The sequence below is a fragment of the Papio anubis genome, chromosome 2, assembly GCF_008728515.1.
Source record: "Papio anubis isolate 15944 chromosome 2, Panubis1.0, whole genome shotgun sequence".
Lineage (NCBI taxonomy): Eukaryota > Metazoa > Chordata > Mammalia > Primates > Cercopithecidae > Papio > Papio anubis.
This window is the reverse complement of record NC_044977.1, coordinates 167,357,940-167,369,212: the sequence shown is the minus strand read 5'-3', so window position 1 is coordinate 167,369,212 and position 11,273 is coordinate 167,357,940. Positions and strand designations below refer to the sequence as shown.

General features: G+C 37.8%; 1 long non-coding RNA gene across 2 annotated transcripts in view; it reads left to right on the top strand.

The window, feature by feature from the left end:
- Positions 1-5,602: 5,602 nt before the first annotated feature.
- Positions 5,603-11,273, top strand: part of LOC103882399 — a 49,985-nt gene continuing 44,314 nt past the window's right edge. The window contains exon 1 of one of the 2 annotated variants that reach the window (XR_004182299.1): positions 5,603-6,822. This is a non-coding gene — a long non-coding RNA (uncharacterized LOC103882399). The remainder of the gene's footprint in view (positions 6,823-11,273) is intronic. The other variant, XR_004182300.1, reaches the window with a different exon arrangement.

The following is an 11,273-nucleotide window of genomic DNA, read 5'->3' as shown; positions in this document are numbered from 1 at the left end:
GATTGGCCTATTTACAAACCCTGAGCTAGACGCCTGCTGAATTGGTGCATTTACAATCCTCTAGCTAGACACAGAGTGCTAGACAGGAAAGTTCTCCAAGTCCCCGCTAGGTTAGCTAGATACAGAGTACCAATTGGTGTATTTACAAACCTTGAGCTAGACACAGGATGCTGATTGGTATATTTACAATCCGTTAGCTAGACATAAAGGTTCTCCAAGTCCCCACTAGACCCAGGAGCCCAGCTGGCTTCACCTAGTGGATCCTGCACCAGGGCCGCAGGCGGAGCTGCCTACCAGTCCTGCGCCGTGTGCCCACACTCCTCAGCCCTTGGGCGGTTGACGGGACTGGTGCCAAGGAGCAGGGGGTGGTGCTCATCAGGGAGGCTAGGGCCATGCAGGAGCCCAGGGCGGCAGTGGAGGCTTGGGCACGGGGAGGTGCAGGTCCTGAGCCCTGCCCCACGGGGAGGCAGCTGAGGCCCAGCGAGAATGCGAGTGCAGCGCTGGCAGGCGGGCGCTGCTGGGGGACCCTGCGCACTCTCCGCATGCTGGCCCGGGAGCTAAGCCCCTCACTGCCGGGGGCCAGCAGCACCAGCCTGCCGCTCCAAGTGCGGGGCCCACCAAGCCCATGCTTACTTGGAACTTGCACTGGCCCATGAGTGCCTTGCACAGCCTCGGTTCCCACCCGCGCCTCTCCCTCCACACATCCCTGCAAGCAGAGGGAGCCGGCTGTGGCCTCAGCCAGCCCGGAGAGGGGCTCCCACAGTGCAGCAGTGGGCTGAAGGGCTCCTCAAGCACGGCCAGAGTGGGGCTGAGGCCGAGGAGGCGCTGAGAGCAACAGGGCCGCTAGCATGTTGTCACCTCTCAATAACATATTCCATAGGGCTTGGAGATAATTGAAGGAGATTGAACCAATAGCCTGCTACAATTTTATCTGTCTGAAGCTACCTCCATAAGAGAAGAAAAAATATCTCTGCTTCCTTTCAACTACCATATTTTGGGTCTGACAATTTAGACACCTAGAAATAAAAGCATTAATCCAACATGTAAAAGTTATTTCTCCACACATGAATTCTGGACCTCAAAACAGTGTGTTAAAGTTTAATGTCTCTTGACAATTGTTATTAGTTCTTTTCCTCTCCCCCACTCAACTTCCCTCATTAACACTATAAGCATGGTGATTAATTCGGTGTGTTTGAATTTTCCAAGGCCATGGATTTGTTCTAAGGACAGGTGTGGTGTGTAAGCACATTTCTCTTCTGTGATTAAATGGAGCCAGTGTTCTTTCTGACACCCAAGAACACAAGCTTTCCCCTTCTGAGATGGATCGATAGGAATAATCTTATGTATTGAGTGTCACTCCTGGCTACTCCTCATTTGTGCACAGACAACAATCTCCCTCTGAATCTCAAAGTGGATAACGCCATACATTATTTCCAGCAAATAGAGAAAACAGAATCATTTTGAGCTCATCTGGGCTGTGATTAGACACAATGATACATTCGGAAGGAACACACCAGAGACTAGATGGCATCTATCATCCTAGGCCTATTGAATACACCTTTAGTACTAAACGATATACTCTCTGAATCTTACTAGATCATTGATATATTCGTTGTCCTTTTCTGTTGGTAAAGAACCTGGCAGAAATATACAAGAACTCAAGGTATTTACAGTAAAAAATTCTGAAATTTAATCTGACAGGCAGGATGAAAAGAGTACAAGTTTTGTTTTATTTTAGGGATAAGATGAAAGCTTGAAACTATAGCTTGAAATTTCCAAAATCCATTTACCTGGTAAAAGTTTGGAGACGGGTTTTACTGGAATTTATCAATAGATTATATGGTCTATAGGTCATGAACAGGAGAGTCAGGAAATGCTCAATGCATAATTATACTGTGATCTCAAAAAGAAAGACACTGAACATAAAGAATGAGTAGTTCTGGGAAGTAAACTGTAATGTGCTCTAGATGTTTGAGGGAACAAAGATGATGAAATTGTAGATTTCAGTCAATGTGTTTTTGTCTTAGAAATTCTTAACCACATTCTTAAAACTGCAAATTTCTCACAAAGCTAAATATTTTGTGACTTTTCCACTCCCAGCACGGTGGGTGTATCTGATACTGTGAAAATGTACTTGCATGGCTGTCTAGTTAGAAGGGATTGAGGCTGTCATGTTCAGAGTCTGGAATAGTTGTTCATGCTATTGAGAAAAAGTTTGTGAAATCTGAATTAGTATAAAATCTCTGCTCTTGTATTTTTTAACCTGTTGCAAATACTTCTATCTTTTAGAAACAAATTAACAACAGAATATTTTAAATGTACTGCAGGCTCAGATTGCCTATATATGCTGACAAGTCTTCCTCCTACACCTGATTTATATTTTACCTATGTGTCCTCAAGCACTGAAGTGTCTGTGGATGTGTTGAAGGGCCTATGGTTTTCATGCTTTGACATTTCAAATTTTTAGAGAGCAATTCTTCTGTTTTGGGCTTCCCAGGCTGCCTTAAGCCCGTCCTCCTTTCTGCTTTGGCTTCAATAAAAAATGTGTGCTCAATTGTATTCTTCTAAGAAGCGCAAGAGAAAGAAAAATAAAATCAAGCTCTCCTTAGGCTGCATGACATCACATCTGGAACAAAGTTTGGCAAGCATAGAATTTGGAAATGTTCCATCAAGCTGAGTGCCAAAGTTTACATTCGACTTTCATTTTTTATCATGTGAAATGATGATTTGTCTTATTGAGTTGTCTGTCCTATTGAGGTCTGTCTTATTGACGATTGTCTTATTGAGTTGTCTGTCTTATCAAGATGAAAGAGATATACTTGAACAATGTCCTTTGTAGTCCGGAAAGGACAGGTAAGTGGCCTTACTTTATGGATGGATATACATTCAAATTAAGACTGCCAACTGAAAAACCGTGTGATGCAGTTGCTGATAAGATGACTGTGAAAAAAGAAAGATGAAAAGTAACTGTGTCAAGAATTGTGATTTCTGACCTGCAAGATTTACTGATGGATTTTGAGGTGCAGTAATACAGATGAAGACAAAAATGTATTTTAGAAAGTGGCTTAAATGATTTGAGAGGTAATTCTCTGAGGCAAGGTTTCAAAATAGTATCATTTAAAAAATCAAAATGAGAGAAAAATTAAATAATGAAACGACAGAAAAGATGTCATCTTGGCAATGCGCATTATATCCTCCAACTGACTTCAATTTGATTGTGCCAAATCAGTAATGCTTATGAATTAATGTAAACTATTTATTGAAATTCTCGTGCCATGCCTTCAGCCATCCCTTGTCAGAGAAGAATGAATCTTTCTAGAACTCTACCTTGAGCTTTCTGTTAGGAACATTTTAAATGACTCATATAATGATGCTTATGCATCTCCTAGTAGGAACAATTGGAGTCTCAAAATGCCCTGCAGTGAATAAATGCCATGTGTTCATCTTTTCCTCCGATAGGCACTTCCTCTGATTGATTCATTGTTTTGAATGGACTGTTACCCAGGAAAGCAGAGAGAAAAGCACTTGGGATTGAAAGTATATATTTCTTGCTGTTTAAATGTACAGCAGGCTCAGATCACCTATATATGCTAACAAGTCTTCCTACTACACCTAATTTCTGTTTTACCTATGCCTCCTCAAGCATTGAGCTGATTAATTTTCCTTTCACTCTTATTCTTTCTCTCACTCTTGCTATTCCCCTCAACTTAAGAGTTTTATGTCAGAGGTGAACATCATGACTAACTGATTTTCTCAATGTATCACTATCATTGATGTTTTAAGCAAACTGAGAAGCTCTTCCTAATTATTTTATTACCTATTATCATCAACAACTAGTTGATGCTACTATTTGCTACATCATGGAGGAGTTTATGCATTGAAAATTTAAATAAAAGAAATTAAGGGGCAGGCGCAGTGGCTTATGCCTGTAATCCCAGGGCTTTGGGAGGCCGAGGCAGGTGGATCATGAGGTCAAGAGATTGAGACTGTCCTGGCCAACATGGTGAAAACCCATCCCTACTAAAAATACAAAAATTAACTGGGCTTGGTGGTGCACACCTGTAGTCCCAGCTACTCGGGAGGCTGAGGCAGGAGAATCGCTTGAACCCGGGAGGCGGAGGTTGCAGTGAGCGGAGATCCACCACTGCACTCCAGCCTGAGGGCAGAGCGAGATTCCATCTCAAAAAAAAAAAGAAAAAAAAAAGAAATTAAGGAAAACAAAGATAGATACTTTGAAATTACTCATTAGTCTTTTAAATACAAATACTTATATTTCAAGTGATAAAAATAATTTGTAAAATTTACCTTAAAAATCTATGTTGCAAGGTCCAAACAGAACAAAGAACAAAATAAGCAACAAAAAAATAAGAAATTCCAAGACATAATTAATAATACATTGGTACTTCTGTCCATTAGTTCAGTAAATCCTACTCTAGTTGCAAGTAAATTCTTTTTTCAAACCTGTGGTTCCATTTATCAGTTTAATCTCAGGTCTTAAATTGTCAATCTCAGTTTTAATTTCCATGTTAAAATTTGTTTTTCTAAATTTCTAAAAGAAACATCACATTCGCTCTTAAGTATGTTTTCTTGGTCAGGGTTGTTGTCTTAGTTAAGGTTATTTAGCCCATGCCTTTTGCTGAAAGGCCCCAATACATCCCAGGACAACCTAATCTTTGAGGTTATTCTTCCTTTATAGCAGAAGTGGATGAGGGCACTGTTGTCCGTTTCAGATGCTTCTCATTGCTTCTTGTTGATTTGTTGCTGAGTCTGTGACATCTTGACTCCATAACTTTACTTTTCAGAGACAGGTTAATTTTGAAACAATCTATGCTCACAGTGTTGTATACTATAACCACAGGTTTCTTGCTTGAGAAAGTGAAAACCAAATGGAAATAAAAATTTTGAGATATTTTCTCTCTCTCACCCTCTCCTTTCAAATTTTGTTGATGTCAGAAATAAGGAATCTAGAACAAGGAAAATGTTGAAAACAGATAGGCAGCATGAATAATATTATTTACTTCGCATTTTTTAGAGACAAAAATTAGGATTCTCTAAAATTAATAAATTAAAATACTTAAGGAGTTAAACGCATTGCTATATTATATATATATAACATACAACTATGTTTAAATGGAGTTTAAGTAACATTTTCAGTTTTAGATGAAAGAAATTGAATAGACCTTTAAATCAGATAAAAAATTTTAAAATCACAGATCTAGTATTAACTTGGTTTAGTGTTAAGTTGTTTCACAATAAAAAATAATCCGTTAACACAGAGTTGTTAGAATCCTCATATGAGAGTAATACAAGTAGTACCTGGCACATAATAATTCTTTTTTTGTTTGTTTGTTTTTGTTTTTTTTTTTGAGACGGAGTCTTGCTCTATCACCCAGGCTGGAGTGCAGTGGCGCGATCTCGGCTCACTGCAAACTCCGCCTCCTGGATTCACGCCATTCTCCTGCCTCAGCCTCCTGAGTAGCTGGGACTACAGGTGCCCGCCACCTCGTGTACTAAAAATACACCTTTTGTATTTTTAATAGAGACAGGGTTTCATCGTGTTAGCCAGGATGGTCTTGATCTCCTGACCTCGTGATCCGCCCATCTCGGCCTCCCAAAGTGCTGGGATTACAGGCGTGAGCCACCGTGCCAGGCCCATAATAATTCTTAATAAACATTATTGAGTCAAAACTTCAGAAATATATTGCGAAAAGTTTTCTGAAAAATGCTTTCAAGTGATAAAATATATTTTAATATTTGATAAATTTCTATCAGTCTTCTTTCCCAGGGACCTCCAGTTGCTCTTGGCATCAGTAATGGGCAAATAGAGAGAATTTTAAAAGGTAGTTTGTATTGAGGAGTTGGAAAAAATGAAAAAAAATAATCTAGTATCTACTATCATATCATCTCAAGTAATCTTTTTCAAAATTCTATATATTATTTCAGTTGCTTCTCGTACCAATTCCAAGAATGTGTGCATTGGCTTTATAAGCAGAAAGAGAAAATCGAAGACAACTCTGTTTTAAGAAAAGCTTTATTTCCATTCAAGATCTGGTATGCTCCTTAGGTATTTATTTATTATAGTGAGAATAATTGAACTGATTGGGATTCTTTTTCCTCATTTAAGAAATATGTAGAATGAGAATCTTCCTGTACAAACCCTGGCTGACTGGATTCAGGTGGAAGTTGATGATGATAATGATAAACCTGCTCTCAAACCTCATCTTATCATTCTGCTGTGGCCTGAAGATATCACTGAATTACTCTGGTGATTCTAGGTAGATAGCAATGCTAGGCATTCATGTCTGAAGATTCGTTTCTTTGCAGCAATGAATTTCAGAAGAGTTTCGTGTCTTCTTGGCATCATAAGTATATAAAGTTAAGTATTTACTAAAACTTGTATGTCACAGTTTAAAAATTATTATTCTCTGTGAAGTAAATTTGTTTGGTTATAGTACATATATAAGCTTCACATTCGTGCTTAAATAACTGAAAATGTTTATGTTACCTTCCTCACTACATCGCCAGTAGAACTGGACTGCAGAACACCAAGTAAAACATGCCCAAAAGACAGACCCAATATTCTCACTATTTCTGTGTGTTTGTCAGTGAATTTAAAACTGGAGGTATCTGATCTTCTGTTTCTTTATTACCACTTTAAATGAAGAGTTCCTCCATTTCCAGGTTGGAGGAATCATTGAATTTTCCTTCATCTCCTCCATGCTGCTGCCCACTTCTCACAGAAGGTGGAAGACCAGCCCTTAGATTGGCTTAACTGCTGACTGCTCTGTGAGAGGCCTCCTGGAAGACTGGTGTCAGACTCAGGTAGGAATCCATCTACTGCCATGTGCAAGAAAAGAAAACTACCTTTTAATATGCTCAAATGCTAATGCAGAGGAATAGAGAGGGAAAAAGGAAGAAAGTTTGTTTTAAATTTACTATGAATAGATGTAAACCTGACTAGGTGGTGTGAACCAGCTACACTCAAACAGTGTTCTAAATAAGGAGTGAAATGGTGCAACAACTAACATTCTGGAAGGCCATATTTAAATCCAGTGTACAGATACTTCAAGTTTTCATGTCCCTCTATGCTTATGTGTTTGGATATGAAAAAGAAATGAATTGACATTATTTTTGCCTACTGCTTTTTATTGGACTATGTTTTTTAAAATTATGATAATTGAAAGCTAAGCAAATTTATATAATCGTGAAGTGCATTTTTTCTTTTTTTTGAGACGGAGTCTCGCTCTGTTGCCCAGGCTGGAGTGCAGTGGCATATCTCGACTCACTACAACCTCCGCTTCCTGGATTCAAGCGATTCTCCTGCCTCAGCCTCCCAAGTAGCTGAGACTACAAGCGCCTGCCACCATGCCTGGCTAATTTTTTGTATTTTTAGTAGAGACAGGGTTTCACCATGTTGGCCAGGTTGGTCTCAAACTCCTGACCTCATGATCTGCCCACCTCAGGCTCCCAAGAGGTAATATTTTTAAAAGAGATGGAAAGATGTCATGTAGAGCAGCAACATATTCTAAAAAGATTGAGAAACAAATAAAGGAATGATCAAGCTAGCTAAGGCAAGCCTGCAACATTGGTCTTAGAATAGAGAAGATCACAAGAGATGAGTTGATTCCTACCTTGTCACTGTCTAGCTGTAAGCATTTGATCAAGTCATTTAACTTTTAGATCATCACTGTCCAATCAAATGTAATTCAAGTCACAAATGTCTTTTTGGATTTTTAGTGGCTCCATTAAAAAATGGGTAAAGTTAATTTAAAAATATAATTTAGTTAACCCAAAATATACAAAATATTATCATGTTGACTTACAATCAATTTAAAAATTATTTATGAGATATTTTACATTTTTCATATTAAATTTTCAAAACCCAGTGAGTATTTTACACTTACAGCACATCTTTATTTGGACTAACCACATTTCAGGTGCTCAGTAGCCACATGTAGCTCATGACCACTGCAATGGACAATGCCATTTTAGACTCTCAGTTCCACACCTGTAAAATAATGGAGTTGAATAGACTATCTCCTTCATGCCTAAGAAGATTTAATTCTGTGGTGCTGCTTTTGCATAAAATTGACTCATATGCAGTAACTTCAAGCAGGGACCAGATGCATCTATCTTCTAATATAAAACCAAATATGTTGTGTAAACATGCCAAGATGCAGTTTTCACATGGAAAATGATTTAATCCCTTTCTCAAAAAGTTTCCATTAAGACTTAAGTGAAATTGCATATATCAAAGCACCTAACATGATAAATGCTCTCTCTCTCTCATACATATATATGTATACATATATACACACACATACACACAGAGATATATATACAGATATATAGTACATGCACAGACACACATTTGTATATGTGTGTGTGTGTGTGTGTATTCTATATAGATTAAAGCATACTAAGTATGAAGGCCAAGAGAATGGAGATGTCTTTGTGGTGGGACAAATCTATAAATATAGAACATGGCATTTATTAAACTTGTCAGTTCACAAAAACTGACATCTATCATTGGTTGCCCTGCCCTCTTCTTCTGGTAACAGAAGAAACCTGAATTTATCTTTCTTTCTTTAATGGTAATCTAGGTATTTTATCTGACTTCCCCTAAACAAGGAGTGCTACATGATCCAGTCTTGACCACCTATATCTAGAATTTGAGTTTGAGACAGAGAGGTCCCAGGAAAGCATGGTTGGAGGGAACTCATCCCGATGGGCCATTCCAGAAGAGACTGTCTGTTTCCTCTCACGGCCCATTTATTTGAACCATCACAGGATGCTGTCTTTCTGAGGTCTTGTTACTCAGCTTTTCCTTTGATTCTGCAAGATTCTCTGTAGCTTTCATGTAAATTTCTCCTTAATACTGACACAGTCAGTTTCCGCCAAACACCCTGATTGGGCCATGTGAAAAAAATTATACTTCCAGTTTCCATGAACCATCCTCATCTGACCACATCTCCAGTCCTAACATCTCTGCCAACATTTTGGACAGGCTCTTTCCATCTAAATGTAAGATTAAACAGTAACTCACATTTAACTTAATTTCTGCAGCAGGTTTTCTGATCTTCTACATTACAGTGTACAAAACACTAGCCACTAGGCGTATGTATCTATTTAAATTAAAATAAACTAAAATGAAATTCAGTTTCTTATTTGCACTAGCCAAATTTCAAGTGCTCAATAGCTACATGTGGCTAGTGGATATTGTATTGGACAACACAGAAAAAGAACATTTCCATCATCTCAGAAGTTCTATTTGACAGCAGTAGTCCTAAGGAATTTCCAAACACTTCTTCAAAACACTCATTAAAATTTGAGATAATTCCTGACAAAAGTTATTGAGTAAAAGTGAAATGAAGGGTACCAGTAAGAAAAAAGAATTGTAATTTGAAGGATGGAGGGTAAATACGCCTTCCGTAAGAATAAAACAAAGAAACTGAATTAAAGAAATAATTACATGGAAGACAACTATAGTACTTTGGAAAAGAGTGTATGTAGAAATTAGCAGACATTCAGTATCTTAATTTTTCCTTTGGGGATTAGGAGCTCCTTTTCTAAAATCCTGTTCCTTTTAAGACATTGAGTTATTAAAATTCAGATCTTAGTTTTCTAAGTAATTTAATGACTCTAGTCATTCTCACACATTTTACAGATAAGAGAGTTTTCTGGAGAGCATATGTCACTTACTGGGTTACACAGATCAATTATCTGCAGAAACAGCACCAGAACAACACATGCTCCTGAAGTCTCAATCTAAACAGTTCTTCTCGATTGGACAAGTTATAAGAACAATTTCTGTAGCATTATCTTAACTAAAGATATTCAGATTAGAGCTTTTATTAACTCAGTCTTTCTCATCTCCTGTGAAACAGGCAATTATGCAACTTCCATGTCACATGTACTAGGGCTGAACATGGATATATCTGGGTTTTTCTAAGGGCCTGGAAAAGGGAAATCATTCCCCTGGATTCATATTACTATAACTGACACACTCGCCTGTCTAAATCTCATCCTCTGAAACTTGCAAATCCTCATTTTCTTTCCCAAGTAGCTTGGAAAATTAAGTCATCCTTTGCAGGGTGTTTAATTTAGGTAAGGGTCTTCAGAGCCAAAATAATGAGTGTTATATAGAAGGAAAATAAATATATTTGTAAAATTCTGTGTGGTATAGATCACAAGCTTGAAGCAGAGAGAACATTCCTACTATTAAATGAAAGGTATGTGTGAGGAAAGCAAAATTATGTGCATATAAACTTGCATTAAATTAGGTCAGTTTATAGAGAATCATATTCATGCATATGTAAAAAAAATCTGTATACTTTTGTCCTTGGGGTCTAAATGTGCCAAGTCTTGAGTTTGGGACTTACTCAGGAGAGTCTTAGATTTTACATTTCCGAAAACAGTTTAGTATTAACTCAGTCAAAGGCTTCTTGCCTGCCTGCCAAGTCTCCCTGTCTGTTATACATGTGATGGCTTCCTTCTGGAGGCTGCTGACTTCTGTCATTTGACAAATAAATTAGCAGTAGGCCATGATCAGAGTGATTCTTAGATAATTAACATACATATATTTGACATTTCGTTGAGTTTATTAATCCAAAGACGCTTGTTTTTAATGTATACTTCTATCTTCAACTTTGCTTGGAATGTTTTTCAGCTATTCTTTATAATCCATTTGGAATAATGATAGTGTTTTCACTCCCAACCTAAATCAAATTGCATGTACTTTGTCCATTCACCCTTCTTTGTCTCCCTTCCTGTTGGTCCCATTGATTCTAAAATTGACCATCAGTGTCCTTTAAGTAACCCACTCAGTCTAATACATCGTTTTACTTTCCTCTGGCTAGGTTAAGCTGGGACTCTGCACTGGGATGGTCAGCAGTGTGATGCAGTGGGAGTCATTCCCTACAGGAAACTGGAGACTTGAACTTTACGAGAGAATTTCATTACAGGGTTAATTCACTTTCTCAAGATTGATAGAACCAAACTTAATTCTATTATTTTCATTTAGGTCTGCTGATTCTATGTATTCTCTCTTCAGAATAGAGGTAAAAAAAGAATGACTATTAAAGTCATCCTAAAAAAAAAACCCAAATAAAAACTTATGCATTTAAATTTAAAACTCATACATATTTCTCTTATTTGCCTATAAGCATGTTTTTCCTCCAACAAGTGCAGATATTTATATTCCTAGGCCACAAAAATAGGTTTGAGGTATCTCATAATAAGCTACCTTAACATCTGGTATTTAGTCTGACATA